Source organism: Globicephala melas, chromosome 15, assembly GCF_963455315.2.
Source record: "Globicephala melas chromosome 15, mGloMel1.2, whole genome shotgun sequence".
Taxonomy (NCBI): domain Eukaryota; kingdom Metazoa; phylum Chordata; class Mammalia; order Artiodactyla; family Delphinidae; genus Globicephala; species Globicephala melas.
Genome location: NC_083328.1, coordinates 23426988 through 23439814, shown reverse-complemented (window position 1 = coordinate 23439814; position 12827 = coordinate 23426988).

Genomic DNA, 12827 nt, shown 5'->3' with positions numbered 1-12827 from the left:
TAAAGATGTGGTACATATACACAATGGAATACTACTCAGCCATAAAAGACAATGGAATAATGCCATTTGTAGCAACATGGATGGACCCAGAGATTATCATACTAAGTGAAGTAAGTCAGAAAGAGAAAGACAAATACCATATGATATCACTTATATGTGGAATCTAACATATGACTCAAATGAACTTATTTACAAAACAGAAACAGACTCATAGACACAGAAGAAACAAACTTATGGCTACCAAAGGGGAAAGGTCGGGAAAGGGATAAATCAGGAGTTTGGGATTAGCAGATACAAACTACTACGTATAAAACAGATAAACAACAAGGACCTACTGTATAGCACAGGGAACTATATTCAATATCCTATGATAAACCATAATGGAAAAGAATATTAAAAAAAGAATGTATAACTGAATCACTTTGCTATACAGCAGAAATTAACACAACATTTTAAATCAACTATACTTCAAAAAAAAAAAAAGAATTGGGATCAAAGAGTGACATGCAGCTGGCAAGAAGAAAAATTGGCAGTCTCAGAGTTGGAAGTCAGGAAAGTCCAGAATTTATCACCTGTGAGTGAAAGGCAAGTTGAGGCGAATAGTACAGGACCAAGATCACGTAGGATGTGTGGTTGCTGGAGGCCTGTGGATGAGTTGCAGGTTGTGGGGTGATGGTGGGGTGGGAGTTGGGGAAGAGGGCTTGGCAGATTAAAGAAATGAAGGAAAGCCTCCCTCCTCCCTATTCCATTGTTTCTGCCTTCCAAGACTATTCTTATTTGTGATGACATGGGCAGAAACTTCAAGGGGATTATTGGACGAGTTAATCTCTAAAAAAGTCAAGCTGAGCATAGGCATTTGGGACCAGATGATTAAAAAAAAAGAAAAAAGAAATCTAATTTAGAGGTTAAAGAAGATGGGATTGGGGGCTCAGGTATAAAATAAAAGCATAAAAATTATAAACAAAGAAGTAAAACTGTCTCTATTTGCAGATGACATGATTATTTACATAGAAAAGCCTAAAGAATCTACAAAACAACTTCTAGAACTAATAAGTGAGTTTAACAAGGTAGCAGAATCCAAGGTCAATATACAAAATAACGTAACAAGATGCCTCACGAGGGGAGGGGTCCCAGTGGCTCAACAATATCATCAAAGACGTAAGTTCAGGTAGACATCTGAATCCCCAATTCATAAAAACATACTTGTGAATGGAAGAATTTTTTTTTTTTATCATTCAGGAATATATAAATAGCTGAAGGGTTTTTCTGGTTGAGATGAAACTCAGAAAGGATCTGTATGCCACCCCCAGGAAATAGACATCAGTGCCCACAGAAGATAAAATCTCATAAATGACCAGCTTCGAGCCACCCAGTGGCTTCATTTCTGGAAATTGTGGGGGATATTATGGTAGATACTATTGGTTCCTTACCTGGTAACTATTTTTACTTTTTTATTCATCAGTCAAATTCTGGTTTTGTCGGATATGTTGTGGCCATGAGCTTTAAGGAATACAGTGCCTTTCCCCAGCCCCACTGAATAGGGAGGGTGAATACTGAATATTTCGAGACAATCATGGTAATTCTGCTACCTTTGCCAGCAACTGGTTCGTAAATGGGCATGTGATATCGTTCTGGCTAATGAAGGAAAGCCTGGAGGGTGGGGCTCTGTGAAAATTTTCTCATCTCATAAGTGTACACATTTGGATATTGTTTTGTGGGGATGTGATGTTTGGAGCTGTGTCAGTTATCTCGCAACCATGAAGATCAACGTTATATTTGGCAATGTGGAAAGCTAGAAGGAACTTTGGTCTTTGATGATACTATTGAGCCACTGGGACCCCTCCCCTCGTGAGGCATCTTGTTACGTTATTTTGTATATTGACCTTGGATTCTGCAACCTTGTTAAACTCACTTATTAGTTCTAGCAGTTGTTTTGTAGATTCTTTAGGCTTTTCTATGTAAATAATCATGTCATCTGCAAATAGAGACAGTTTTACTTCTTTGTTTATAATTTTTATGCTTTTATTTCTTTTTCTTGTGTTGGTGCAATGGCTAGAACTGCCAGTACAATGTTGAATAGAAGTAGTGAGAATAAGCATTCTTGCCTTATTTATGATTTCGTATTGTTTATATTTATTTATTTGGTTGTGTCGGGTCTCAGTTGCGGCAGGCAGCCTCCTTAGTTGTGGCATGCGAACTCTTAGTTGTGGCACGCATGTGGGTTCTAGTTCCCTGACCAGGGATCGAACCCAGGCCCCCTGCATTGGGGCATGGAGTCTTAACCATTGCACCACCAGGGAAGTCCCATGATTTCATATTGTTATATGAGATTATATGTTTATCATTGTTTTAAGTCAGTTGAAATGGGTTTTCTGCAAGCTTTAATGCTTCCAGATGAAAGCACTGTAGCTGACACTATGATTAAAGAAAAGACTGATCCAAGAAGACTTGGTTATATACAGGTTAGGGTTATCAGTGATACAGTTAAAATATTAACATCCCAAGTTACTTCTAGTTGCAGATATGTTGGGTTCCATGTGAGAATTACAGCTTCTTTGCTCCTGGGAGGCCCCTGATGTTCCCAGAGATACTGAGAGCTAGAGATTGAAGGGAGGTGGCCTGATGAGGCCTAAGATTTATATCTCGCAGAGAACCAGGAGCCTGGCTACATCCCCTACAGAATCAAGAAAGTATTTTTACTACCATGTATTACTCAGGCTCCCCAGTCTCTCAGGAAAAAGGCTGGAATTTGTTGAGCTCACTGATGCCAATTATCCAAAGAGGATGCAGTCCAGAAGCAAGAAAAGGATCAAGAGGACTCAGCTGGGATTTGCCTTCTCCAAGTGGAAGGAATAAAACCTGTGATTAGCTCTGAAAATAAAAACTAAACAACATCTCGGGCAATCACAGACACAGTTCTTTGCTATCTATAAGAGTTTTAAAAAAATTTAAACAGTGCTAGGATTTTCCTGTGTGGACCTCAGGGTCCAGCTTTCACACTGAAACCCACCATCACATTCAAAGCACCTGCTACCCATATGTGCTCCAGTGGGGCTTTGGGAATGTCAGGTGGTGCTGCTGGGCATGTTTGATTCCTACCTGCTACCACATGAATGCTCCAGGCTCGTGGACCACTAGTGTTTCTCTGAGAAGAAACCTTGCCAAACTGTAATGATGCCAAGTAAGATGAACAGAGGGCATTTTGCCTGTAATGGCCAACTTTCAGACACCTGAGGTTTGGGGTCCTCAGTTCCAAAAGCCATGGGGTAGCTCTTAACCAGGAGAGAAGGTCCATGAGATAAGTTGCATTCTTCCAAAGTTGTTGTTTCAGATAACTGGGTTGTTTTTTTTTTTTGCGGTACGCGGGCCTCTCACTGTTGTGGCCTCTCCCGTCGCGGAGCACAGGCTCCGGACGTGCAGGCTCAGTGGCCATGGCTCACGGGCCCAGCCGCTCCGCGACATGTGGGATCTTCCCGGACCAGGGCACGAACCCGCGTCCCCTGCATCGGCAGGCGGACTCTCAACCACTGCGCCACCAGGGAAGCCCCTGGGTAACTGGGTTTTAAATAAACTGGGTTTCAACTGGTGCCTGTCATATCCTTTCCAGCCTGATGTTCTGGCAGAGGCGTGTTTAACTTCATAAATTTATGGTATATTGTGAACCACAGAGAATCATTAAGAAAACGGATTCTAAAGGGCTATTCCCATGGCCGTGAAACACGCTTGCAATGATGCTTGGAGGGGGCTGTGAACAGTTACGCCTTTTGCGGCTGGCCCTGGATCCGAACAGAGCCGAGCTCTCCTGGGCTGCGTTTACTTACGATCCCACTGTCAGTCAGTACGGCACATTCACCAGACCGCAGGCTGGGAAAACTTCTCTCATAGCGGAGGGAACAGTTCCACTTGTTCAAATATCACTGTATGGCCAGCAATATCCTTTGAATAAAATAATACTATAACCCAAAGATCACTCAACATCTGTCCGAAATAGTCCAGACTTTGTGACGTTGCTAGGATGAACAAATGAATGGGTAGAATACTTTTAAAACTTGTGGTAAGATACATATAACATAAAATCTACCATTTTATACTAAATACCACTGAATTGTACACAATATCCACTCCATTACTGATTGCCTTGCTGTAATAAGACTTTGGTTAAAATGAGTCCATTTGGCAGAATCTTAATATCCATCTGCCAAAGCCAAGGTCAAGGTTGAAATGGACATGTAGTGTTTCTGCTATCATGATTTTCTTTTTGCTATCATGATTTTAAGTAACGTTATGAGTATTTAGTTTGCAGTGGTGTCCTAAACTTTTATATATTTTAACTAATTAAAGTGTGGGCAGGACTTCCCTGGTGGTCCAGTGGTAAAGAATCCTCCTTACAATGCAGGGGACATGGGTTCGATCCCTGGTCAGGGAGCTAAGATCCCACATGACGCGGGGCAATTAAGCCCGCACGGCACAAGTACTGAGCTTGCGTGCCTCAACGAGAGAGCCTGCGTGCCACAACTAGAGAGAAGCCCGAGCGCCAAAATGAAGAGTCCGCGCGCCACAACGAAAAGACCCCTCATGTCTCAACGAAGACCCGACACAGCCAAAAACGATAAATTAAATAATAATAAATCTTAAAAAAAAATAAAGTGTGGGTATTAATAGTATCCCCACTTTACAGATGACTGTATAGAGGACTATATAGCTTTGAACCTAGATGGGCTCTAAAGTCTGTGTACTTAACCAATAGGATTACTGCAACAATTACTGCTGTGTCACTTCTGCCACTGTCATTGATTGAGGGCTGACCATATGCCTTTATCCACACGAGGGAACATATATATACACCTCTCTAGGCCAGTTCTGAACAGTCAGCAAGGTAGGCATCATCGATGCCTTTTTTTCAGGCAAGGAAACTGAAGTTCAGGGAGTTAAGTGCTCAAGGCCATAGGCAGCAGCAAAGCTGGAACTTGAACTTGGCTGCTCTGCTCTGGCTCCTCAGCCCACACTGCCTCTGTTGATGGAATTAACTAATGGAAAGTAGCACCCTGAGCCCTGCAGGAGAAGCAGGAAGATGCAGGTCAGGAAGATGGCTAGGCCTGCTTTGAAACCCAGCATCACTACTCACTTGGGGACCAATTCAAAACCAATTCCAGAGAGAGAAAGATGTTGACCGACTTACTGTTTTTTGTTTTTTGGAGTGATTTATTCATTTATTTTTCTTAGGAAAAAAGTGATCTTTAATACAGGGATTTCTTGTTTGGGAAACCTTTCCATTTTAATCATTTAATCCTAGAGAACTTGCCCCTGAAAGCTGTGTCCAATTTGTGATGCAGAGAGAATGAAAGCAAACGGGGAAGAAAAGAGCTGCCAGGAATGGATTTGTTCTTCAGGCCGTTGCTCGGTTCCTCTTGACTCACCAAAGAGAAACATTTTAGCTGTCATCTCTATTTAGGAAACTGTGCTGTGCTTCTGAAACTCCTTAACCCTAGTCACAGTCTGAAATAGGAAGTCTCTTAAAGACTTTGGGAAATACCAGGATGGCTTTTTCCCCCCGACTTACTGTTTTTCCTTCTATGGGTGCTATCATCAGGGTTGGACCAAGATGTGTGGACACCCGGTCAGGCTAATGATTTGGTGTCCTAATGAGTCAGGTGGTCAGGATTAAAACTCTGGCTCCATCACCTACCAGGTTTGTGGCTTTGAGCAAGTGACTGGAACACCGTGCCTCACTTTCTCCATGTGTAAAAAGGCAATAATAAATGATGCCTACCTTGTAGAGTTGTAATGAAGATTAAATCATCTCTCCATGTAGTAGGAGTCCTGTAAGTCACTGTAAAAAATAATGACAATTTTCTCTATCTGGTTAGATTTCTAGGGATGTTTTAGCGCCATCCCTGTGGTTTGGCACCAAATGTCCCATCCCTTAATCCAGTTCAGGCTGCAGCCTGGATCCTTTCCAAGCCCAGCCACTTTGCTAATCAGGATCTTATCACATCTCAGACTGGGCTCTCCCAGACCAGGCAGGGAGCCCCTGGGTCCTGCCAGCCTGCCGCCACCGTCTGTGTGGCTCTTAGCTGGGGAGACAGAAACCAAATCCTTCCCAAAGATGCTGGGAAATTAGTTTAGCATCGTCTGCCAGTGTGCAGTGACTCAGAGACTGCCTGCCCAGCGGGGCTCCCAAGCTCTGGGGTTGGAACAAGATTGATGTTGTCGTGAATGCAAAGCAGGGCGAGAGAACTGTGGGGTTGGGAGGCAGGGAGAGCGAGGGAGAGGCAGGGACTTCTGTGTGTCTCTTGCTCCCCTTCCACGTGAGCTGAGGTTTCAGGCAGCAGGACGGCCTCAGCTGCTCACCGTGATGGAGAGGCGGTAGGGAGTAGGGGAAAGCCAGCAGCTGGTTGGACTAATGTGAGGTGGGCATCCTGACCTGGTCACTTACTGTGTGACCTTGGGCAAGTAGCTTAACTTCTCTGAGCCCCCATTTCCTTGTCGGTCAAAGGGATATCATAGCGACTGGGGTTGTTGTGAGGATGAGTGAGATGATGGATGTAACGTGCTTAGCTTAGCACAGCACCTGGAACACAGTAAGTGCTCAGTAATTGTGAGCAATTAATAAGATCAGACTTACGAGCTCCCTAACCATTCCTTTTGTTAAACATCCTCATCCCTTCAAGCCCTTCCAAACAACTCTCTGAAAGCAAACATTCACCAAAAGGTGGGGGAAGGAAAGGATTGAGGGGAGGTGTTGTGAGTGTGTGTGTGTATGCGTGTGTGTGTAAGTGTAAGAAAGAGAGACAGACAGAGAGGGGGGAGAGACACACACAAAGAAAAAAGGAGAGGGACAGACAGACATGCACACACAGAGACGTGCACATGAGCATAGAGAGGTACAAACACAGAGACAGAGAGAGAAATAGGAGAGGCAGACAGCAGGGTCTGAACCCTGGCTCTGCCGCTCACTAACTGTGTGACCAGTCTCTTGACCTCTTGGTGCCTGGCCTTGCTCACGTGTGCAATGGGAAAAGCAATAGTTCCTCCTTCATGGGATTGATGTGTAGGTTAAATGAATACAATAAAGCAGTTGGTAGAGAGACTGGTAAATGCTCAATAAATTTGGCAGGTGGAATTCTAAGATGGCTCCCAAGACTGGCGCCCCCTGGTGTACACTCCCGGTACAGTCCCCTCCCCCTTGAGTGTGGGTGGGTCCTGTGAATACTTGGGACCTCATGGATTAAGTTACATTATATGGCAAAGGTGAAAGGATTTCGCAAATATAATTGGGGTCCCTTAATCTGTTGACTTTCAGTTAATCAAAAGGGAGATTATCCTGAGTGGGTCTGAATTAACCACAGGAACCCTTAGAATCTGGTTCTAGAGGTCAGAGTCAGAGGAAGGCAAGAAATTCAAGCCTCGCTGATGTTCTCCAGATGACCTTGAAGAAGCCAACTGCCATGTGTGGAGAGTGCCATGTGGCAGAGAGCAGTGGGCAGCCTCCAGGAGCTGAGGGCCTCACACCTACAGCTACAAGGAGCTCTGTCAACAACCAGTAAAGGTGGGAAGAGGACCCGAGCCTCAAATGAGACCACAGCCCAGCTGACACCTTGATTTCAGCCAGATGAGACCCAGAGCCACATGTGGACTTTTGAACCACAGAAGCTGTGAGATAACAAATTTGTTTTGGCTTAAGCCCCTACATTCGTGGTAATTTGTCGTGCAGCATAGAAAATTGTTACTCGGTTTTTTCAAATTGTGCTTAAAAATACTGTAATAAATATGTAATAATAATATAAAATTTAAATTGTAACAAAGATAGCATGAAAGTCATTATCTATGAACTAAAACAAAAACCAAAACAAGAATCATTTATTATCTCACGTTTCTGCAGGTTAGAGAAGTCGGGCAGGCTTGGCTGGATTTACTGCTTAGAGTCTCACAAAGTTGAAATCAAGATGCCGGCCGGGCTGAGGTTTTTTCTGGAGGCCCTGGTGAAGCTCATTCAGGTGGGTTGGGTAATTCACTTCCCTGTAGTTATATGACTGATCCCAGCCTCCTGCTGGCCATCAGCCGGGGCCACTCTCACCTCTGAGCGTCCCCTCCTTCTCCAAAACCAGTAACGGTGCATCAAATATTTCTTACACTGGGAGTCTCTCTGAGTTCTTCTTCCGCTATGAGCCAGAGAAAACTCTGCTTTTAAAGAGCTCATGTGATTAGATTAGCCCCACCTGGATAATCTCCCTTTTTAGGAACCCAGAGTCAACTTATTAGAAACCTTAATTACATCTGCAAAATCAACTTTGCTATATAACATAACATAATCATCAATGTGCTATCTTAGCAAATTCACAGATTCCACCCACATTCAAGGGGAGGAGAATGTGGGGGTCATTCTTAGAATTCTACCTACCACACTGAGACTGTGCCTGTCCTTTTCAAGTCTTGTCTCCCATTTTTCATTCCTTCCCGTGAGATATTCTGTATACTTTCCATAAATTTTTGCTTCTTTGTTTAAGGTAGCGATTGTTGGCCCCAAACTCTAACTCCAAACCCTAGTCCATCTCCATTTGCCAAGATTTCCATGTGTACATGTGGTAAGTCTGAGGTGAGGCCTGGAGTCTTATGACCTCAGAACCTTCTAGGTCAGTTCAGCTGGCCTTAGATGTGGTGGCTGAGAGGATTACTGAGGGAAGTCTGCTTGTGGATGGGCAAAGGGCTGTCTCACTCAGAGGGAGGAGGCCCCTGGGAGGGGTGCAGCAGTGGGGGCAGCATCTGGCCACCCATCTAGGAGACTAGACATGGTGTGTGAGCCCCTCAGACCCAATCCAGGGCAATTTGGGAATGGCTTGGTTAACGAACAGGAATTTGGGCTTCCCTGGGGGTGCAGTGGTTGAGAGTCCGCCTGCCGATGCAGGGGACACGGGTTCGTGCCCCAGTCTGGGAAGATCCCACATGCTGCGGAGTGGCTGGGCCCGTGAGCCATGGCCGCTGAGCCTGCGTGTCCGGAGCCTGTGCTCCGCAGCGGGAGAGGCCACAACAGTGAGAGGCCCGCGTACCGCAAAAAAAAAAAAAAAGAAACAGGAATTTACTTCCCCAAGCTCAGACCCCAGGGTGGCTTCTACACAAACTGAGAGGCCATGAGAATCCAGCGAAACGAACTGGGACTGAGTCCCGTTCAAATCGGCACAGCCTCAGGCTCTGCTTCCCCAACCAGCAGGTCTCTGCTGAGCGCCAACTCCTTCCTCAGGTGCTTTACATGCAAGAGTACAATCTTGAAGCTCCAGGGCAGGCTTCTATAGAAAGACACTTACACCCATTTTTCAGATGGGGATCCTGAGGCACAAAGCATTAAACTAGCTGCCTGTGTGAGTTCCACCACACGGCTGGCACTGGAAGTCTGGGCAGGCTTCTCTCGAGATTTAGAGGGAGCAATAACTTTTTGGGGGGTTACACTAGAGCAGGAGTCAGCCCACTTTCTCTGTCAAAATCCAGATAAGATGCTATTTTAGGCTTTGTGGGGCGGGTGGTCCCTGCCACAATTACTCAACTCTGATGTAGTTGAGTAGTGGGAACACAACATGTAAACCAATGGGCATGGCCATGTGCCAATACAACTTTATTTACAAAAACAGGTGCTAGGCCAGACTTGGCCTGTGGCTCATAGCTTGCTCCCTGCACTGGATGGTAATCATGAGACAGGGGGCGGAGTTAGTGACATTTTCAAACCTTTTCAGGACTTCCCTGGTGGCGCAGTGGTTAAGAATCCGCCTGCCAATGCAGGGGACACGGGTTCAAGCCCTAGTCCGGGAAGATCTCACATGCCGCGGAGCAACTAAGCCTGTGCGTCACAACTACTGAGCCTGCGCTCTAGAGCCCGCAAGCCACAACTACTGAGCCCACGTGCCACAACTGCTGAAGCCCACACGTCTAGAGCCTGTGCTCCGCAACAAGAGAAGCCACCGCAATGAGAAGCCCGTGCATCACAACGAAGAGTAGCCCCCGCTTGCCGCAACTAGAGAAAGCCCGCGCGCAGCAACGAAGACCCAACGCAGCCAAAAAATATTTTTTTTTTTTTTTTGCGGTACGCGGGCTTCTCACTGTTGTGGCCTCTCCCGTTGCGGAGCAACAGGCTCCGGACGCGCAGTCTCAGCGGCCATGGCTCACGGGCCCAGCCGCTCTGAGGCATGTGGGATTTTCCCGGACCGGGGCACAAACCGTGTCCCCTGCATCGGCAGGCGGACTCTCAACCACTGCGCCACCAGGGAAGCCCGCAAGGACTCTTGATGGGGCAAGATGCGGTCCTGCCCTTCTCTAAGAAGACTCTCCTGAGGCTGCAGTTACTCTTCCATGTTTTCAACCCTCCCCCCGAGTTTGAAATTTAAAGTTGGCTCCTCCTTGCCTTCTTGTAACAGAGATATTTTGTTTTGTTTTCAACATGACTTTCAACATTAGCTCTCTTTTGGTAAAATAGCACCTCCAATTCCTTTGGGGAAGCCAGCTCTCAGCCTCGATTGCACAGAGCCTGATTGGCTAAAGCAATCAGGCTTGTCTTCCGGCCAGAGTGATTAGTTAAAAGTTGGCCGAGTAACCTGGTACAGCCAGTGAGGCAAGAGGAGGTGACTGCAAGGGCTTCTGGGAAAGAAAGGCCCCTCATTCTCTTGAAGGGTGTAAGATTTAGAATTACCCTGGCCATTTTTGCTTCCCTAAGGGGAGAGACTGCAGCTTCAGGATCGAGCCAACAGCATGGAGGCAGAGCATGGACACAAATGCCTTTGGCGATATCACTTACATTCCTGGATCAAGCTGAGCCTGAAGGTAGATACCTCTGGACTTTTCAAGTCTATGAGTAAATAAAAGCCCTTTTGTGTTTAAGGCAGTTGGGGTTGGGTTTTCTGTCACCAGCAATTAAATCAGTCTCAGTGATGCATTTGCCGACAGAATGCCCCTGAGGGTTGCCAAGGGAGTGGAAGGAGTGTCCACCTGCTCATTGGAGGTTCAATTTGAAGGTGGGACCAATGTGTTGGCAAAAGTGCAGGTGAAGAGGGGCTCTCCTACCCTGCAGGTGGAGTGTAAATTAGGGCAGACTTTTGGGAGGGCCATCTGAATATACTGTATGTATTAATCTGGGTCCTTAGAGAAGCAGGTGCCAAGATAAATTAAGTATATGCAAAGATTTTATTAGAGGAAATGCCTGTGTGAAAGAAAACAGGAAGGGAGCCAGGGAAGGCTGGTAAAGTCGTCAGACTTGGATGCAAGTCTGACTCCCAGTGAAGCAGAGAACGTGGAGGCGTCCTAGACTGTCCTGCAGTCTAAGGCGAGTTCTCTCTCTCTCTCTCTCTCTTCTCCCTCAAATTATTCTCAGGCCTGGTTGCCTGGCTTCCCAGCCCACAGCATCTCAGCAGCAACAACCTAGAAAAGATGGGGGATTCTGTGGGCTGTTAGAGACTGGCACAGTGACACCCAGATATGATAAGAGGAGACAAAAATACCTGAAGTTGATGCAGCCCACATGACCCTGAGTCATCACGAAAAGACTAATCCCCTTGAGTATCTTCTGTTTAAGGAAGCAGGAGAATGTATAACATGGTTTAGAAAGATTTCTGTCCAAAGTGGAAAAAGTAGAGATAGTTGTGATGCTTGAGGAGTGAATTTTAGTTTTCTGGAAACGTCACCTATGCAGAGCTCTTCATTTCCCAAAGCTGCCTGATAAATCAGTTAGAGCTGGAAGGGACTGTGTCTCCATTTTACAAAGGAGAAAACTGAAACTCAAGAGAGGTTAAACCACTTCCGTGAGATCACATGGTAAGTGGCAATGGTGAGATTTGAACCAATGTCTTTTTTTTTTTTAAGATTTATTTGTTATCTATTTAACTTATTTTTGGCTGTGTCGGGTCTTAGTTGTGCACCCAGGATCTTCATTGAGGCATGTGGGATCTTTTGTTGTGGCGCGTGGGCTGCTCTCTAGTTGTGGCCTGCGGGTTTTTCTCTTCTCTAGTTGTGGTGCGCAGGCTCTAGAGCGTGTGGGCTCTGTAGTTTGCAGCATGCAGCCTCTCTAGTTGAGGCGTGCGAGCTCAGTAGTTGTGGCAAATAAGCCACCAGGGAAGTCTGAACCCCATGTCTTTCTGATTCCAGATGTGGTAACACTGAGATGTACCACCCAGATCCCCACCTTCAAGGAAGGGGGCAGAGTGGCTTCCAGCTGTCAGCTCCTACAGGGTCAGCCTCAGCTGCAGAGAGCTGCCTTAATCAAAGTCAACTCCTTGGGACTTCCCTGGTGGTGCAGTGGTTAAGAATCTGCCTGCCAATGCAGGGGATACGGGTTCGAGCGCCGGTCCGGGAAGATTCCCACATGCTGCAAAGCAACTAAGCCCGCGAGCCACAACTACTGAGCCTGTGCTCTAGAGCCCGCGAGCCACAACTACTGAGCCTGTGCTCTAGAGCCTGTGAGCTACAACTACTGAGCCTACGCTCTAGAGCCCGCGAGCCACAACTACTGAGCCTGCATGCTGCAACTACTGAAGCCAGCTCAACTACTGAGCCCATGAGCCGCAACTACTGAAGCCCGCGCACTCTAGGGCCCGAGTGCCACAACTACCGAGCCTGCGTGCCTAGAGCCCGTGCTCTGCAACAAGAGAAGCCGCTGCAATGAGAAGCCCATGCACGGCAACAAATAGACCCTGCTCACCACAACTAGAGAAAGCCCATGCAGCAATGAAGACCCAACACAGCCAAAAAAGAAAGAAAAGTCAACTCCTTTCCAGGGGAGCCCACATCAGTGACTGAGTGGAGTATGCGGCTAAAGGCCTGGCCATTTCAGTCCTATGTGGTCCACTCTG